Source organism: Triticum aestivum, chromosome 3B, assembly GCF_018294505.1.
Source record: "Triticum aestivum cultivar Chinese Spring chromosome 3B, IWGSC CS RefSeq v2.1, whole genome shotgun sequence".
Taxonomy (NCBI): domain Eukaryota; kingdom Viridiplantae; phylum Streptophyta; class Magnoliopsida; order Poales; family Poaceae; genus Triticum; species Triticum aestivum.
Genome location: NC_057801.1, coordinates 701,232,880 through 701,241,891, shown reverse-complemented (window position 1 = coordinate 701,241,891; position 9,012 = coordinate 701,232,880).

Here is a 9,012-nt window from a genome sequence, read left to right as displayed (position 1 = left end):
ATTCTAACAAGTCATAGCATAATTTTGGCTCCCTCAACTAGGTGTGTCCAACAAGGATAGTTGAATTAAAACACAAAGCAAAACAAGCAAAGACTCATGTCATACAAGACGCTCCAAGTAAAACTCATAATATGTGAGAATAAAAATATAGTTTCAAGTAAAATACCGATTGTTGTTAGAAGAAAGAGGGGATGCCTCTCGAGGGCGTCCCCAAACTTAGTTGCTTGATACTTATTGAATATTATCTTTGGGTGCCTCGGGCATCCCCAAGCTTAGCATTTTGCTAATCCTTATTCCTTCATCCATCGCGATCTCACCCAAAACTTGAAAACTTCAATCACACAAAACTCAACAAAACCTTCGTGAGATCCGTTGGTATAGGAAAGCAAATCACTACTTTACGTATTGTTGCAAACCCATTCATATTTTGTTATTGTATTATATCTACTGTATTTTAACTTTTCCATGGCAAAAACTCTTCGGAAACCATAGAATCATCAAAACAAGCACATAACAAAACGAAAACAGAATCTGTCAAAAACAGAATAGTCTGTAGTAGTCAGGGAACTTCGTATACTTCTTTAACTCCAAAAATTCTGAAAAATTAAGACAACATGGGAAATCTATATATAAATCTTGAGTAAAACAATTCAGAGCAAAAGCACATTTCTGTGATTTATGACAATTATTTTTTGAGCGCAAAAGTTTCTGTTTTTCAACAAGATCAAATCAACTATCTCCCAAATTATCCCAAAGGTTTTGATTGGCACAAACACTAATTTAAACAACAAAAACACATCTAAACAGAGGCATAATTATGTATTTTATTTAAAACAGCAAGAAAACCAAAAGGCCAAAAGATACAAGTTGGGTTGCCTCCCAACGAGCGCTATCGTTTTACGCCTCTAGCTAGGCATAATGCAAAGATCTAATTATTGTCATCTTTGTTTTCATTTACCTTGGAGGTGTTTTTGTCATGGGGTTTTGCAAATAACACATAAAACACATCATCCATGAAAACCTTAGCACTATCGAGTTTCTTATCATCATATCCCCTTTTGTTTCCGGCAAAAATCCAAGAATAGTGTTGATTAACATCATTGAAAACTTGTTGGATTATATCTAAAACAGGGACTTGCTTTTTAAGATTCTCATCAAAGATTTGATTATTCCCAAGGAAATGTCTTAAAGCATAATCACTATTATAAATAATTTCATCAATCACGGGTTTTTCACGATTCATACCATAAAAATCAAAGAGTTCCCTAGCTTCCCGTATTATGTAGTCAAATTCATTTATGAGAACAAGAGTGGCTAACTATTTAGCTTTACGATTCTTTATAATGGGTAACTCATAGAGCAATCTTTGCAAGGTAGGATGAGTACGGATAAATTTATTTTTCAAGTTTTAGAACTAGTGTCGAAATAGCCTCTGCATAAGATTTTGTTCTCTTAAGTATAGGAGCATCATCAAGAGCTAAATTTCCAACACAATTAAAAAATTCTTGGATATGTTCCTTTCCCATAACATTCCCTTGCCCCAAAACAAAAGTTTTAGCATCCAGATTGCCAGATCGTTCAATTTTAAGAGTTAGGCCATCATCTATTTCTGCCATACCAAAGTCACTCATGGTGACAAATACAAGCAAATAAGAGATCCAACGAAAAACGACGAACGAAAAAGAGGGCGAATAAAACGACAAATTTTTGTGAAGTGGGGGAGAGGAAAACGAGAGTCAAATAATGTAAATTGCAAGGCGATGAGATTTGTGATTAGGAACCTGGTAGATGTTGATGATATCTCCCCGGCAACGGTGCCAGAAATTTCTTTTGATGTTGGCTTGAACTACATTGGTATTTTCCCAAAGAGGAAGGGATGATGCAGCACATCAATGGTAGGTATTTCCCTCAGTGATGAGACCAAGGTTATCGAACCAGTAAGAGAACCACGCAACACCACGTAAACAGCTCCTGCACACAAAGAACAAATACTTGCAACCCGACGTAAGAGAGGGGTTGTCAATCCCTCATGGGTAAAAAGATAGGTAGAATTGTAGTAGATTGGATAAATAGATCTCGCGGGAACACGAGATAAAATAAATAACTAAAAATTGCAGCAAGGTACTTTTGTATTTTTAGATTAATAGGTATGAAAATAAAAGCAAATAAAAATAGATCTTGAAGGCAAATATAATAAAGAAGAGACCTAGGGGCTGTAGATTTCATTATTGGCTTCTCTCGAGAAAAATAGCATACGGTGGGCAAAAAATTTACTGTTGGGCAATTGATAGAACTTCAAATAATCATGATGATATCCAGGCAATGATCATTATATAGGCATCACCTCCAAGATTAGTAGACCGGCTCCTACCTGCATCTACTACTATTACTCCACACATCGACCGCTATCCAGCATGCATCTAGTGTATTAAGTTCATGGAGAAACGGAGTAATGCAATAAGAACGATGACATGATGTAGACAAGGTCTATTTATGTAGAAATAGACTCCATCTCGTTATCCTTAATAGCAACGATACATACGTGTCGGTTCCCCTTCTTTCACTGGGATCAAGCACCGTAAGATCGAACCCATCACAAAGCACCTCTTCCCATGGCAAGAAAAATCGATCTAGTTGGCCTAACTAAACCAAAGATTGGAAGAAGAAATACGAGGCTATAAGTAATCATGCATATAAGAGATCAAAAGACTCAAATAATTTTCATGGATAAAAACATAGGTTTGATCATAAACTCAAAGTTCATCGGATGTTACATCAAATAGATCTCCAAGAGACCATTGTATTGAGAATCAAGAGAGAGAGAGAGAGAGAGAGAGAGAGAGGAATCTAGCTACTAACTACGGACCCGTAGGTCTACAATGAACTACTCATGCATCATCGGAGAGGCAGCAATGAGGATGATGAACCCCTCCGTGATGGTGTTTAGATTGGATCCGGTGGTTCTGGAACTTGTGGTGGCTGGAATTGATTTTCATCGACTCCCCTAGGGTTTCTGGAATATTGGGGTATTTATAGAGCAAAGAGGCCATGCGAGAGGTCACCGAGGTGGGCACAACCCATCAGGGCGTGGCTGGGCCTCCAGGTGTGCCCTGGTGTCTTGTGCTCACCTCGGGCCCCCTCTTCAGTACTTCTTTGACCCAATGGATGTCTTCTGGTCCAAAAAAAACCACGAAAAGTTTCTCTATGTTTGGACTCCGTTTGATATTGATTTGCTGCAATGTAAAAAACAAGCAGAAAACAGCAACTGGCACTTGGCACTATGTCAATAGATTAGTCCCAAAAAATGATATAAAGTTGCTATAAAATGATTCTAAAATATCCAAGAATGATAATATAACAGCATAGAACAATCAAAAATTATAGATACGTTGGAGATGTATCAGTGACTACGTCATGGGGATGCCGGAACACATCAGCGAGAAAGAAGAACAAAACCGGTAATGGGAGCAACGGTATAGTGAGCATGGTGATGACTCTGGAGTATACCGATGCACATTGGGTTTTGTAAAGTATTGTGAAGCAAAGGGAACATCACATGATAACCAAAGGTTCACACGAATATCATTCGTCTAAACATAGGGACCGATATGGATGTCCACGGTTCCGCTATCGGCCACTGAACGAAGGGGTTTCGTTCATGTCTATGATATACCGAACCTATGGGGTCACAAGCTTAAGGTAATCACTATCTGCTGAGTGTTAGTGTGACGGGAGTAATGAGAATATATTTGTGGAATTGTTTCATTAATATTCGGAATAGTTCCTAGAGGTTCCAGAAGCGTTTCGGGGTCACCGGAAGGGTTTCGGTGAATATCGAGTAACAACGGGTATTACGGTTAATATATATAGGTGGAAAATGTTTCCGGAGATGTTAAATTTTATATATATATATATATATATATATATATATATATATATATATGATGGGTCTATTCTGCTAACACCCCTTAAGACCTTATCCTGCACATCCAATCCTTATTCTGCTAACACTTCTGTACTACTCGATCATCTGACACGGACCGCACAACAACCCAGGAAAACTGCCTCCACCCACTCCCTCCACCTCCTTCCTGGAGCCACGCCCACCCCACCGCGCCGCACCACCACCTCCCTTCCCCCCCCCCCGCACCCCCCCACCTCCCTGCCCCGCTCCGCCGCCCACCACCCCCTCCCCCCGCGCCACCGCCCCTCCTCCATGTGCCACGTCGCCGCCCCACCACCTCCCTTCCCCGCGCGGCCGCCCCACCATCTCCCTACCGCGCGGCCACCCCACCTCCTCCCTCCCCCTCGCCGCCGCCCCACCTCCCTCCCCCCGCGCCTCACCACCACCTTCCTCCCATGCATCGCCGAACCACCTCCTTCCTCGCGCCTCCTTCCTATCGATCTAGCCCAAGGAGGCAACTTCATCCATGGATCTGGCCACCCCATCCACGAATCCACTATTCCTTGGGCCTCTCACCTCCACCGGCCAGGGCAAGGTGCTCCGGCGTGGTCCTGCGGGATGCGCTGCAGCCGGATCCGGTCAACCATGGCAATGCTGGCTCTTTTCTTCCCCTCCCGATGGCGCATCCTCCTTCCGGCAAGCAACGAGGGCCGCCGGATCTCGTCGCATGGTCACAACGTTGACTGCGGCTTCACCTCTCGGCCCTTCCTCCCCCTCATCGAGCGTTGCCTCGTCGGGGTGATCCCGGGTCCCGGTCACCACCATCTCACCGTTCCTCGCCCCGTGCGGCACTGACGCTGCAGTCCGTTCCTCTCTCTCAAGAGGTAACGAGCACGCGGCAGCGACGGCGTGTACTGCATCGTCGTGGAGGCATGCAGTTTGCTTTTGTCCAACTCTTCCTCCTACTCTGATGTGGAGCACAAAAGGGCGAGGGGGCTCTCTCTGCAGCTCTCCAGCTCATCGGTATTCGTGGTGCAGCTCAACGGCGTTCGTGGTGCAGCTCGCTGGTTGTACAATACATGCATAATGCAACCGTGCAGTTTGAGCGACCTCGTGCTTGCAGTACGTCTAGAGCATGTGTGCGGTTCTGCGGGGCAGGCACCGCATTGTGTCATTGTGTGCCATTCAGTGCATTTAAAAAAATGTGCAGTGGGTTGTATTTTGTGTTGGTTAGCTCTTGGGTTGGTTTTGAATGTGCAGTTGGTTGTATTTTGTGTGTGATGATTGTAACATGGAGACACAATAAAAGAAAGCGATGCAATTTTGTTACACTGCATTGCGGGTTATTACTGAGTTTGTAAAACTTTTCTTGGCAAATGCAGTGCGCTTGGTGAACCGAAGAAGTACATCTTTTCAAAGTATTGTACTTTGTTAAAAATCTGTGTGGTTCGCTTTATAAAATATGTATGGCTCACTATGCAAATTTTTATTATAAAAATCAGTACACTTTCATGCAGGTTCACTGAATCACTGGCCTCAGTCGTGTAGTCCAAAATGCCTTCAAACTTTTTTAAAAAAACAAGAAGAAAAATCATGCAGCTCGCTTTGATTTATGTTGTGGTTCACTTCTTTCAAAAAATTAAATTGCACTCGTGTGTTAAAAAACAGCAAATGCAGCTCGCTTGCCCATCCGAAGCAGTGCGTCTTTTAGTCTAAAAGCAGTGCGGTTTTCTTTCTCGTCTTCAAAAATTTACGTCCCACAAAAAAGAAATCATGTAGTCCGCTAACGCGTCTGATGAGGTGCGGTTTTCTGTCTAAAAGCAGTGCGGTTTTCTTCCTCGTCTTCAAAAGTTTACGTCCCACAAAACAGAAACCATGCAGTTCTCTTACACGTGTGATGCAGTGCGGTTTTCAGTCGGATGAAGTACCCACGTCGATTTGGGTGTCGCGAAAAACAAAGTGTCCGCATTTCGGTAAATTCAAAATTCCTCTTAAACCGTAAAGAATTAGGGAGAGTGTTCTACATGAAAAAGTTGCGCCTCGTCGATATCTTTTCAACGACGTATCGTTTGAATCATTCCGACCAGCGGTTTGCAAAATTTTCGCGAAAAACGGCCGCTGCCACTAGTCGTCCGCCGCACGATTTTCAAAATTAACTTAAAACCGTAAGGAATCTCAAAAATATTTCAACATATGAAAGTTGTGCCTCGTTCGTAGCTTTCCAACGGCGTATCACACGCCTCGTTTCGATAAACGGTTCAAAAACTGGAGCGAAAACAGTACCGAAAATTTGAAAAAACTTGAAAAACAGAATTCCGCAATTTAGTAAATTTGAAACTGCTCTTAAACCGTAATGAATTAGAGAAGGATTTATATATGGAAAAGATGCGCCTCGATGATATCTATCCAATGGCGTATCATTTGCTTCATTCCGACAAGCGGTTTAAAAAAACGCGAAAAAACGCTCGCTGCCACTCGTCATCCGCCGCATCATTTTCAAAACTGCTCTTAAACCATGTGGAATCTCGAAAAGTGTTCAAAATTTCGAAGTTGCGCCTAATCCATAGCTTTTCAACGGTATATTACACGCCTCATTCCGATAAACAGTTAAAAAATTAGAGCGAAAAACAGTACCGAAAAAATAACGCGTGCAGTTTTTTCGATGAGAAGTTCACTAGTCTATATTGCAGTGCTCGTCGTCAAGAAGATGCAGTGCACTTGCGTTCAGCGTGCAGTGCGAAAGTGGTGTGCAGAATAGTTATTCTGCTAATATTAGCAGAATAGACCTAATAAAACTAATATATATAATGGTCTGAAAATGTTTAGAACAAATATACATTTAATTTCATATCAATGGCCTAATAAGCCCAAGATGTGGAAGGAAACTTGGGCCAAAAAGGCCCAAGTGGGAAAGTGCCTCCCTTCCTAAGGAAGGGGGTTGAACAGGAGTAGGGGAGGAGTCCTACTACGCCTCTCCTTAGTTGCACGCCCCAAGGAGGGCTTCCCTCCTTGGTGGCAGCCCTCCCTCTCCCCTCCAACCTATATATATTGGAGGTTTGGTGCCCAATTGAGATATACAAGTTTTGGAGCCTCCTCTAATTGATCTAGTGCATGTTCTAGTTGGTCCTAGTTGACTAATTAGACTGAGCCCTAGACACCTCTAATCCTGATAATTAGAAGCCCCATGTGGTTGTAAACTCCCCCCCCCCCTCTAATTCTCTGTCGACGATTAGCTCTGCATGGCGAAGCGCTACCGGATCGTGAAGATCGTACACTTGCAACTAGGTAGAGAGGATGTGCTTTCAGTCTTCTTTTCGAGGGATCGTTCTAGGGCGGTTCGTGGGATCGTCATCGATGTTCGAGGGACTCCAAGTACGATCTACACTGACTCGTCTACTTGCACTGCACTCCCGAAGTCGGTAACAATCGTTGATTACAACTCGTTATGCATCTTCATATTGTTCCTGGGTGATCCTAGGGCGAATTGTTTTGTTTTCTACTACGTTTCACACCAACTAATTCATCCATTTATTTCACCTTTAGTAACTTAAATCATTCATATCCCATAAACCAAAAATCTGATTCTAATTGTTTTTATGTATTTGAACTCATGTCGCAAAGACCTTTAAAACAAGACCGATCTTGAATACATTTTAAATCAGTTGAAAATTCATGAAACATATTTCACATAAATCATATCTATTTCAATACCACATTTTTGAAAAAATATACTTCACTCTTCTCAAATAAATTGTTACATGTTTAAAAAACAATTAGTTTCGTAAGATGAATTTCGGTTTCATATTGTTTTCATTTTCAGAACCCACATTTGACTTTTCATATTCTTGTTTTACAAAAATGATGTCTATTTCAATTCCACATTTTTGGAATAACATGTTTCTTTCTTTTGAAATAAACTATTACACATTTTTAAATAATCATTTTCATAAGTTAACATTTAAGTTACATATCATTTTCATTTTCAGAACCCATATTTTACTTTTAACTGGCTTGTTTCACAAAAATCACATCTATTTCAATTTCATATTTTTAAAATATCATGTTTCACTCATTTGAAATAAACAGTTACGCATTTCCAAATAATCAGTTTCATATTATTGTCATTTTCGAAAGCCACATTTCACAAAAATCACATATATTTCAGTTCCACAATTTTGAAATAACATATTTCACTCTTTAAGAAAACGCTACATATTTCCAAATAATCAGTTTCAGAAGTTGACATTTTAGTTTCTTATTGTTTTTTACTTTCACAACCTACATTTCACTTTTACTGGTTTGTTTCCCAAAAATCACATCTATTTCAATTTCACATTATTGAAAAAATAATCATATTTCACTCTTCTAAAATAAACTGTTACACATTTCAAAATTTTCAATTTCACATGTTGACATTCAGTTTCACTTTCAGAACCTACATGTCACTTTGCACTAGCTTGTTTCACAAAAATTACATCTATTTCAATTTCATTATTGAAAAAGCATATCTTATTGTTTTAAAGTAAATCATTACACATTTCATAATTTTTAATTTCACAAGTTGAGAATTTAGTTTCACATATTTTTTCACTTTCAGTAGGTGCAATTTACTTTTCACCGGCTTCTTTCACAAAAATCACATCTATTTCAATTGCACATTTATGAAATAACTTATTTTACTCTTTTAAAATAAAAATGTTACACACTTCCAATTAATTAGTTTCACAAGTTGACATTTGAGTTTCATATTCAGGTTTAATATGTTTATGTGAAAAATGTTATTCTCGCATATTTCTAGTGAAATAGGTTAGTTTCAGATTTTCTAGTGTTTATTTCACATATGAAATGTGAAATGTCGAAAGTTAAATGTGTTTGAAATATATCCAAAATTGGTCTAGTTTTAAAGTTCTTGACGCGAGGAGTCCAAATCTATAAAAAAAAGTTAAAAATATGAGTCTATAGTTTAAAAGATATGGTTGATTTAAATTGTTTAAGAGGAAATAAAGTCTATGGATTAGTTCCGCAGCTAGAGTGAGAGGAGAGTTCTGCATGCGTACTGTCCGTGACAAAAGGTGTACTTTGGAGTCCACTAAGCTGCCACTGATTTG